Source organism: Acinonyx jubatus, chromosome F2, assembly GCF_027475565.1.
Source record: "Acinonyx jubatus isolate Ajub_Pintada_27869175 chromosome F2, VMU_Ajub_asm_v1.0, whole genome shotgun sequence".
NCBI lineage: Eukaryota > Metazoa > Chordata > Mammalia > Carnivora > Felidae > Acinonyx > Acinonyx jubatus.
This window is the reverse complement of record NC_069394.1, coordinates 56994908-57007178: the sequence shown is the minus strand read 5'-3', so window position 1 is coordinate 57007178 and position 12271 is coordinate 56994908.

Genomic DNA, 12271 nt, shown 5'->3' with positions numbered 1-12271 from the left:
TATATTTTGGAGTAAATGCATGAAAGGTTTGATATATCTTGCTAAGAAACTTGCGTTTTATTTTGCAGACAACAAAGTGGCCCATAATAGCTTAAATGAATTAAGGGTATTCAGCGATTCCTGAGTCTAGGAGAAAAAGCCAAAAGGTGAGCAATATGTAGATAAACCCTACAGACGTTACACTGCAAAGACTTCTCATAATAAAGAAAAGAGAGATATTTATTACTTTTCATAATAAAAGAAAGGGAGAGAGAGTCAATCAACCCCTAGATCATGTAGTTATTACATAAAAATTGTAGAATACCTAGATATGTAGATAGTATCAATCCATCATGTGTACCATGTGTAAAATATAGACCAGATGCATAATATCAATGCCTGATATATATATATATATATATATATATATATATATATATATATATATATATCTTCATAGTTTACAATCTGAGTTCATAATTACAATCATTTATTTGTTAGAGTTTCTGTAAAAGAAGGCACTCTCTCCAGGTACACTTGCAAGTCAGAGAATTTATGTGGAGTCACCTAATAGCTAAACAAAAGAGCTAGATTCTCAATTCAGCTCCTAGGCCCAAATTCCAGTTTCTTTCTATCAAAGCAACCATACGTACACAAAGAAAATACATTAAGGAAAATGTGAATTCAAATTTAATTATATAAGCAAATGCCAAACACTCATTGCACCAAAATGTGAGTAAAGGAAGGACCAAAAAGAGACACACGTAGTTTAATAAACGGAGCAAACAATTCAGAGTTCTGTACATTGGTCATTAGAACGTCCTCTCTTTGTGGAAATAAAATTGATTCTTCTATCTCTTTACTTCTCCCCATGCCCACTTTCTTACACCAAGTCTCTTTAGTCCAAATTGATGAAATGTTATTCTAGTAAGCCCTGCTTCTCAAATAGAACTTGAAACTTCTAAACACACACAAGGAGAAAAAGAGAACTCAAATTAACTTGACCAACCCTTTCATTTTTGTAATAAGAAAAACAAAATCCAGGCTAATGGCTTGACAAATGCAGTCCCCTAATAGATGGCACAACTGAGTCTAAACCCTCAGCCTGCTAACCTTCCACCCATGGAGGTTTCCATAGCCTGCAGCCAAAAATCATAGGACATATTCTGCCAAGACGGAAATTGAAAGAAGGAGGGATTCACAGCAGTGCCCATCTGGGACTGGGGAAGGAGAGGGAAACAGTCTGCTGCCGTGCTTCCCAGACTTTTAGATTTCATGGAGCAATGAAATTTCAAATAAATATATAAGTTCCATCACCGGGTTGCCAACATTTTAATTTTGCCAAGAAGAGACATTTAAAAACAAACAAAGGCAAAACAAGTATAAACTACTTTCACCGCCATTTCACACACGAACAGACACTGCCACACCAAAGTTTAAGATACTTTTTTTTTAATGAAATAAAGTCAACTGTAGGAAAACTTCACCTTATTGTGGTTTTTCTCCATTTAGTTGAGGACGAATGCATACCTCATGGGTTAGCCCCAGGGTGATGGCCATTACTGGAGAACTACCAAAATGTGGAAATAAGCCCTCCAACCTGAGAGTCATGGGGTGCCTGGATGGTTCAGTCAGTTAAATGTCCAACTTCAGCTGAAGTCATGATCTTACAGTTTGTGAGTTCGAGCCCCACGTCAGGCTCTGTGCTGACAGCTCAGAGCCCAGAGCCTGTTTTGGATTCTTTGTTTCCTTCTCCCTGTGCCCCTGCCCTGCTCACACTCTGTCTGTCTGTCTCTCTCAAAAATGAATAAACACTTAAGAAAATAAAAAAAAAATAACCTGAAGACCAAAATTGGTCTTAATCTATCACTCAAAGACTGTGTGGTATGGCCCAAGTCATTCCACAGCTCTGGATCTCAGACCTCTCCTTCAGAAAATGAGACCTGAGGAGCTCTGCAAATGCTAGTATACTAAGAACAATTGGAACCTGAATCTGACCAACTCTCCAAATGCCCCTGGGAACCTCAGTCTTTCAGAAAGTCTCTTTCTCAGGTCTCGTCCGCTCAAGCATCAGGAGAAAATGCCAGCATGTGAGGACAGTTTGTTAGCCTAAAGCTGCTCTACCTGGCATTGGACATTTCACATATATCTGTTAGGAGGTTTTAAATTGCCTTCCATGAGAAAAAAAAAATGTTCCAGGACTATTTAGTTCTAAATTATGAAGCGTCCCATTTTTATAGTGACTGTCATTCCTGATGTCACTGTTGCTACTATCTTTGTAGAGAAGAAGAAACAGAAGGAAGGGGAAAGAAGTGTGGGGAGCAGACATAGGTGTAGTGCAAGGAGGGGGAAAGATGAGTCCGACCACATGACCAGATGAACCTTATTTAAAATTTTTTTTAACATTTATTTGTTTTTTGAGAGACAGAGTGTCAGCGGGGGAGAGCCGGAGGGGGAAACACAGAATCCAAAGCAGTCTCCGGGCTCTGAGCTGTCAGCACAGAGCCCAATGTGGCGCTTGAACTTGTGAACTGGGAGATCATGACCTGAGCCAAAGTCAGACACTTAACCGACTGAGCCACCCAGGTGCCCCCACATGAACCTTATTTAAAAGCAAGCCACACTAGGCACTGGTCTTCATGAAGGGTCACCAACCTCAAACAGAGTCACTGCTGGTACATTCGACCCTTTGTGTGTCCCTAAGAAAAAGTGAGCGGAAGCAGAGCAGAAGTTATCAACAGAACAATGTTATTCCATCCATATAGTCCTGGAGTTACTGGGGAGACTGAAAATCTGCACATTCAGTGTAACCTTTAATGAAGTCTTGAAGAGTTGAGTTAGATTCTTTGGATCAAACACAGTTTAAAAGTTGAGCGAGGAAACCACAGGAAACCTAGAAACAACAAGGTAGAAACAGATTTAACTAAGAATTTCCTTCCCTCGGTCTGTTTTAGTCACACCCATAATATAATTATAACCTAGCATTTGCATTTAATTACACAGTGTTGAGAAACACTGGATTTTACAGTGAAGCTAAACCAAAGACAGAGCTTTATTGCCAGTAGTTTTTGTACTTCTATCGTGAGGAAAGAATTCCAGAGCAGGCAAACACAAATCTTGGCTAAATAAGACAGAATGAAGATGTTTACAGTCATTCCGAACATAGACATATTTGCACAAAAAGATGGTACAAATAACCAAATGTTACAAATTTGCTTAGGCAAATAGTAAGCTCTCAATAAAGGTTAGGTGTTATTATCATCATCATATTTGCAAGAAAATGATTCAATATTTTTTTTGGCTTCCATGCTTATAAAATAAAATCTACAGAGGGGTTAGCATAAGGTCTTCAGGCTACTTTTTTAGAGAAAAGCCACAGCATTCAGTGGAGCCATATACACCTCCTTTGGTGTTATTTCCCTTCCTTTTTTTCTGTCCTAAACTCTAGAGGTGTTAAAAAGAGGGTAAGGTCCCTCCTTGGGGTGGATTTTGTGGTACCAACCACAGGAATTCCGCATGACTTTGGTACGTAAGTAATTGCTATCATGAAAATTCCTGATTTTTCAAAAATAAATGATGCATAAAAGGCACATAAAAGTTCAGTTAATAAGTCCCAACGCGTTCAAGAACATATCTTAGCTCAGCCAATGGAACTAGTTTTTTATTCAGTGGAGACCTCTTAAATGCATTGCCTCAGTGCACAGTAAATCTATTCTTTTAGCAGGTTTATTCCTTTATCTGGTAGTCAATTAAGTGGCCTTTCATGAAATGTAGCAATGACATACATTTGTGGAGGGAGGTATATTCTTATAACTTGTCTGATTATCTTTGGGTTTTAGCATGTATTATTTATGAGTATTATTTCTTGCGCAGGTTTATGCCTTCAAGTAATCATGAACACATTTTAAGTATAAATATGAGTCTATAGCAACTGGAAACCACCATGGTTTTAACAAGGTTCATTATTGCACAGATATCTCATTCAATTTTGAAGGAATTGTATTTTGAGAATAAAATTTATTTTGTCATTTTCCCTCCTCACTTTCCAAATTGTAATACCGATGCTACAAAGAAAAGCAATCATCGCTGTTGCATGCATTCGACTAAGTATTTCTAGCTATAGAAATGCCATCAGCTTGTTTCGTACATCTAAGATGAACTGAGAAAAGCTTTATAAATGCAACAGCATCAATGATAATTCCTCAACCTGAGAGGAACTTTACAGAATAAATGTCGGAAAATGTATTGATATACTTGTGGGAGACAGAATGTAATCAAATGGTTAATATTCTGAATATTCGAGTTTGGTTGTTGCTTGTTTTTGTTACACTTTCAATCTGGTGACTCACTTTTTCCCTGTTCCAAAAATAAAGAAAAATAAAAGTAAGTTATTATCGTATCTTCAGAGATCAAATCTTTACTTAACTGTTGCACACAAACAAAGCAATTGAAATATTAGACGGACTCAAAATTGTCATTACTCTCCTCTCCTCTGATCATTAGGCTGCCATTGTAAGCAACCGCCCTTTGTTTAACTAAAAAGTTCTTAAGTCACCATCATTTAGGAAATAATCAAGGTAGCAATGTGGCTTGAAAATATTATAACCCAACACTGCTATCATCTTTATATGTAGACACCAAGCCCAATCTACAGATGAATTAGCTGTTCTTAAATTAAGGAATATTATGAGTCAGTAATGCTATGGCATTCTTTTTTATGGCTATAGCTTGGGTTATAATGTGACAAGAAAAAAAATGTAATGTTTCCAAAATGACAGTTTTTTAGATTTGTGTGGCCTGAGGTAGTTCAGCTGAACAATAAACCATAATTTGATTGATGGAAAATTGAAGTGGTTCATCTAATCTGCCAGTCTAGCCCAGCACAGCTTTGGTTTTGCATGTATGATGATGTATCACAGTTTTAGAGATAATGTTGTTTGTATTAGACAGGAGATTTTTTTCCTCCCACATAAAAAAGAAGAACTTTATTACATAGGAATGATCAAAATATGTCATGGATTAGCATGGAATCAAATTTGTTGGGGTATAAATTTGTAAGCCCAACTGTAGAAAAATAAATGATATAAATAAAGCTCGAGAGCACAGATATTTGTCGGGAGTAAATTGGCCATGTACTAGCTGTAGAATTATTGGGTCTGAGGTAGAGTGACATCTGCACTTTAGAAAAGCAGACTAGAGTTATTTCACATGTTATTTTCAACAAATCCTGTCTTGATCAAAAGAAATCTTATAAACACCAATTATATTAAGACTCCTAACCCCTAGAGAGAAAAGTGCATTTGAAAAAATAATAAAAGAGTAATAAACAAAGCTAAATACCTTAACCATATGCAAATTCAAATAACACATTGGTAATCAAAGAACATGAGGCTATTTATAATCAACTACTGAATATTGATGATTTCTCAGATTTAACCATGGCAAATTGAAATTAAGATCCCTGAGTTAATTTCAGAGTATAATTTTAAACAGGATGGTTTTAGTTCATCTGCTGTTATTAGCAGTCAAAACAACTTTTGAATATTATGTATATAATTCAAAAATAATAACAAAAAGTGTCCAACTATTTTTTGTCTTTAAGTTAATACAGAAAATTAAACATTATAAATATGTTTCAAAGTTACTAAAATTTTACTAAAAACATCCAGCAATGCTAGGCAATGAATTTCATAATATTCCAGTTACATCTGTATCTCTCTTATATGTTACATCTGTAAGCAGAGAAGTATTATAAAGGGAAAAATTATAGGATTGGAATAATAAATTTCATACATCATTTTCTTCTCTATTCAGAAATTAATAATGATAACTGGAAGTGAAATCTTCAAAAAAATTGGAGGACTTGAAGGACGCCTGGGTGGTTCAGTCGGTTAAGCATCTGACTCTTGATTTCTGCTCAGATTATAATCTGAAGGTTCATTATCTACTTGCCTTGTCTCTCACAAGATGGTGGAAATAACGTAAGCTTTGGCTTGCACAGACCTGGTGTGGAATACTAGCTCCATTCCTTACCAGTTATCTAACCTCTCTTAGGCTCAGTTTCTTAATATGTAAAATAAATTAAGAGTAAATTTTTTTTAACATTTTAATATTTTATTTATTTTTGAGACAGAGAGAGACAGAGCATGAATGAGGGAGGGGCAGAGAGAGAGAGAGAGAGAGAGAGACAGATAGACAGAACCTGAAGCAGGCTCCAGGCTCTGAGCTGTCAGCACAGAGCCCGATGCAGGGCTCAAACTCACAAACTGTGAGATCATGACCTGAGCCGAAGTTAGACACTTAACCAACTGGGCCATCCAGGTGCCCCAATAGTAAACTTATGTAAAAGATTCAGAGAGGAGAGACTGATAAACATTAACCTTGAAGAGGACCAAGGTCCTAGGAAAGGTTTCAACAAGAAGACATGGTTTAAGCAGTCCTAGAGGACAAACAGGCTGTGTATATACATGAAACCAGAAGAAAGGTGTTTCAAACAGAGGACATATAGCAAAAACTGACAGAGACAGAGAATAGTACGCAGGAAGTGACTGCCAGTCTTTTGGTATTGCACAGTAACAGATAGAAGAGAGATAGATAATTGAAAGAATATAATGTTCCATATCAAGACATTAAACAAGTTTCCTGAAATAAATTCAGACATCAATTTTCCATTATTGTAGTTTCTAAGTAAATTTGCTTGTATTGTTCTGGAAAGCTTTGTTTTGATTTCCCCCCTCCTGGAAATCATAACATAACCGAATCATAGAAAATTAGAGATAGAAGAGACATCACACTATTGCCAAGACCACCATCAACAGCTGACAGAAACAAGATCTAGAGGTTTAGGATTTGCCACAATGCTTGACACTTCCATAACCATTTGCTCTATGAAGGTGTTGGTTTTTGGGTTTGTTTCTCTGTCGTTTTGTTTTTGTTTTTGTTTGCTCCTATAATGACCCAGCTAGGTTACCTTTTCTTAGACTTCAAAATAATCTAACAGTCTCCTTTAGAAAATTAAATATTTACAGTGATTAATCAGTTTTTGCTTTTATAATGAGCAAATTATCCTAGAATTCATGAGAATTTAGTGTATTTGTTTTGCACAAATTTACACTCTGCATCAATTCTGTGAAATGTATTACAGTTATTTATGATATTTTATACTTACTTATATTTTCTTTGCATTGCTCCAACAATGCATCCTACCAAGGCCGCATTTACTTTCGTTCTACCACTTAGGTTTGGAGCACCTTCCAAGGATGCCCAACTTTTTTAGGTGTAAAATTTTGAAATAATATTTTCATGGTATAAGAATAATATCACATACATATAATTGAGACAACATTGCAATGTTTCTACATTTTAAGATCCACATGTTTTAATTTATATGATGATTATTGATTTTATGGTATAAGATTTTCATAGATTTCCATAGGTTAAGTCAAGGAGTGGAAAGCCATAGTCTGCTGGCCAAATCCAGACCATTGCCTCTTTTGTAAATAAAGTTTTATGGAGACACAGCCATGTCCTCTTTTGTTTAATATCTTAATCTTCTTTCTCACTACAATGGCAGAGTTGAGTAGTTGTGACAAATACCACAAAGGTGAAAATATCCATAAACTGGTCTTTTACAGTAAAAGTGTGCCAAGCTCTGGTGTAAGAAATTAATACTGATCATTATATCTTAATGGATACAAATATTACCTTTGGATAATTTTTGTAGGCATTAATTTCAACCTCAGTAAAGTGTTTCACCACTAAAACACTAAGTAATCAGTAAAAACACTACCTTTTAGGGAGTCAGAGTTGCTGTGAGTGAAAATTGAAAGCATCTTACATAATAACTAAAATAGGGGCACCCAGGTGGCTCAGTCAATTAAGCCTCCAAGTTTGGCTGAGGTCATGATCTCCTGGTTTGTCAGTTCAAGCCCTATGTCAGGCTCTGTGCTGACAGCTCAGAGCCTGGAGCCTGCTTTGGATTCTGTGTCTACCTCTCTCTGTGCCCCTCCCCTACTTGTGTTCTCTCTCTCTGTCTCTCTGTCTCTCTCTCAAAAATAAACCGTAACAAAATTTTTTTAAGAAGTAAATAAATGTTTGGGGTAGGGGTGTCTGAGTGGCTCAGTCAGTTAATCATTGGACTCTTGGTTTCTGCTCAGGTCATGGTCTCGAGGTTTCCTGGCTTTGAGATTCTCTGTCTCCCTTTCTCTCTGTCCTTCCCCCACTCACACTGTCACTGTCTCTCTCAAATTAAATAAATAAACTTTACAAATAAATGAATGGGGCACCTGGGTGACTCAGTCACTTAAGCATTTGACTCTTGATTTCGGCTCAGGTCATGATTTCAATATTTCGTGACTTCAAGCCCGAGTCAGGCTATGTGCTGATCAGGCTATGTGCTGACAGGTGGAGCTTCCTTGGGATTCTCTCTCCCTCTCTCTCTGCCCCTCCACCATTCAAGCTGTCTCTATCTCTCTCAAAAATAAATAAATAAATCTGAAAATTTAAATAAACAAATAAATAAAAAATGTATGTATGTTTGGGCAAACCAATAGTTAAAACAAAATTTTTTTTATTTTTATAATTTTTTTAATGTTCATTTTTGAGTGAGAGACAGAATACGAGTGGAGGAGGAGAAGAGAAAGAGAGGGAGACACAGAATCCGAAGCAGGCTTCAGGCTCCGAGCTGTCAGCACAGAGCCTGATGTGGGGCTCGAACCCATGGACTAAGACATCATGACCTGAGCCTAAGTCAGAGGCTTAATCAACTGAGCCACCCAGGCACCCCAAAACAAAAATTTTTAGTAGCCGAATACCACTTACAAAAAAACAGCTCATAAAGAAACTCGGTGTATATATATATATATAGAGAGAGAGAGAGAGAGAGAGAGAAAGGAGAGAGGAAAGAGAGACAGAGACAGAGCTGCTCTAGTGGACACATGTGGTGGCAGTTCTAAGACTTACCTGCCCACCCTCCTCCCATCCCCAGGGACAAGTTTTGACACATGGCAGTGGAATGCAGGGCTCTAGGTACCGTGACATGATACTCACCATTACAGGAATTTCCTGCTGATTTGTCCTAAGAATTCTTGTCACTACACAACCAGAAATAGTTTATTAATTTGACTGTCATTCTCTACAATGCCTCTACTCTTACTGCCTCCACTTGGCCACTCTCTCCCTACCTGTACATCCCCAGTCTGCTTTAATATACATAATTTACAAATAAAAGATATGCTCAGCCTCCCTTTTCTTTTTTTAACATTTCTAACTACTTCTGTTCGAATTCAGCCAAGAGTCAGCCAAAGCCTTCACCTCTCTGCTATGTCTCTCAGCCATTCCAAAAGTAAACAGCATAAAAATCTGTCACTTACAACTAGGAACATCCATAGCACCAATAATTTATTGACCAAGAGTTAAACACTAACATTTCAAATTAAGTTCAAAATTATTCTAAGATTGTTACCTGTGCCAAATCTATTCTTGTAGTTAACAAATCTGTATCATTTCATTCTACTAACCATATTTTTAAAATAAAATCCTATTGTAATTTTCCAGAACACTTTCCAGGCTGGCAGGATGGCCTTTAAAAAAAATGGTTTCCCTTGATTTCCTCCAGTGACTATACCCTGAGGACACAAAACTGGGCGTTGCGGATAGATGAAGTTCCTGGTGCGGGAGAGGTGGGAGGTGTAAGGCATATCTTCTTGGAACATTAAATCTATTTAAAAAGTATTTTAGAAAAACAACATTAAACAAAGTAGCACCCTTTTATGTGTATAACAACACGGGGAGCAGAATTAGAAATTCATATTACTTTTTAAAAATACACAAGATAATGACAGGCTTCATGGATTACGCCTTTAAACCTTTCACTTTCTCACCAACCCCTCCCCCTCCCCCTAGGAAGAATTTCCGCTTTGCCTCAGGATGCACTTCAATGTAAAAGTTTGCAAAGAACATCTGTATTAAAGACATTTTAGGTCTGGTGATCCTGGTCAAGTTACCTCGCCTGTTTACTCTTCAGCTGCCTCATTTCATAAATGAGAATATGGTATGACTCACAAAATAAGTAAATCACTAAACCATTATTGAAAAGCATGTAGAAAGAAAGCACAACTTACCATCTTGACAGCCCCTTCGTGTTCTACAAAGAAATAGAAATTAGAAGGAAGATACAGAGAAAGCCCTTTGGAACCCAATAAGCTGAGAATATCAAAAGAAACGGAATGCAAGGGGAAAAAAGATCATAAATAACATATTGCCAATTTCTCTATCCGGCTTACATGATGTACTCCTATCTTTCCATGAGAAGCCACTGCTAACTATATATACATGTGAAGATCTAAGTTCTAAAAAAACATGTACTTGTTCATTGACATCACATAAAAATAACTTATTCATACTTTTGTATACTTTAAAATGCATGTAGAGTCTACCTATCAGTACAAGGAATTCAGCAAACTTTGGTAGTTTGATCTCGGTACAGATATTTAGATAAAGAATCACACCAGTGGTTTTAATCTTTTAAGTAGAGACTGCCTTAACATCTGGAAGTTTTACAGGGCAGGTATTGGAAGTTGCTGAGTTAAGGAAGGCCTCTAACTATTCGGCACAAAATAAGACTGACACAATAACATTTGGATAAGCCATTTTTTTGTTAATTTTAGAAAACGTATGCTCCCAAGCAATTTAGGGTTTCTGTGTTTGTTGATATTACCTTTTAATGTGACAACCATGACACCATTTTCCAAAACAGATGGATTAATGTCATTTTTTTTTTAAATTACTTCACCTAGACAGGTGTTTCCTGTGTATGTTTGACATGAAATTAAACATAGCTCCAGATGTTCTGTTTGTAGCAAAGCCAGTTAATTTTATTAGAACATTTAATCACAGATCAACAGTGTAATAGAAGGGCAGCGAATGTGAAGCAGAGACTTAACAGAACTTCCTAATGAATTGTGAATTAGTTTATACAGGGAAATCTAGAGAAATACAATGCTGCTTATGTGAATCCTGTAAATGTACTGGTTTGGGCTTATTTTTCATGTGCTCTAACACTGTTACACGCAGAACTTTCACTAGAATTGTAAAGTTTGTGGGGGTGCGCGCATGCGCGCGCGCGTGTGTAGATGCGATCATTCTGCCGCCACTTGGTGTGAGTACAATCGGTTGCAGTCCAACGTTTGTGGTGTTTTGTAAACGCTGCTCCTTAGACGAGAGTGGACTTAGTTTTCTCCCGTGTGGCTGGAAGTGCAGCGGGGAGTTGCTGATATTCACAAGGACTGCCCTGCCTTCCACTCCTGTCCTCAAGAGACAGAGGCGCGGAGCTCAGCTCTGCCAGGCTTAAACATCATTATGTGCCTAGTTATTTTTCCTCTAAGATTAGCTATAGATTTCCCATTAATTACAGCATCAGGTTGATTCATCATTAATAAAATAAATCTCAGTGAACTGTCACTGATTTCTTGACTAAAATGAAAACAAATGAAGAAAAACCGGTTCCTGTCCTTGTTACACTCTTATCAAATTTGTCTCTGCAGCAGCATGGTCATTCCAGAACCAGGACAAAATATTCATAATTTTCTACTTTGAAATATTAGTGTGCCCATATGCACTAATAAAAACTTAAAGCCTTGCTATGATTGATGTTTTTTGTTGGCCCGTCACCTCATTGTATAGAAGTTTGTTTTAATGAGTTTCTCTAATGAATATTTTATATTGCTACTTGGATGAATGGCATATGGTAAATGCAAGGTAAATTACAGCTCTTTAAATAAATATTTTTCATAAATTATTTATTTTGTGATGCCTGTATTGGTAAGATGTCATGTCAGATAAAGATTGGAAAGTATTTACTGTAATACTTATTTGTAACTTGAAGAAGTAAAATTTTTTAATTATTAACAAGCCTCCAATATACCCATGAATCTTATGGCAAAATTAGCATAAACTCTATCACATTACGAATATGTGTGGACAGATTCCATTCTAAAGTGCAAAAACAAGAGAGTATCTTATGTTTGTAAGAATTTTTATATAGTACTATACAAATAAGAAAAACTATTTCTATAAGGATTGAAAAGAGTGAACCTGGTAGGAACCAAATGTAAAGTGAGATTTAATGTTGAGAATGACGTAATCTCTAAATCATATATTTTTAAAAGTATAATATAGTTATTTTAATTGATAACAACTCATTTTTCATAGTGTTTCTTATTTTCTTTGGGGATAATACATAGGTGTGAATGGATTTTTTAATCTAATAAATATTAATAGCTAGTACTTATTG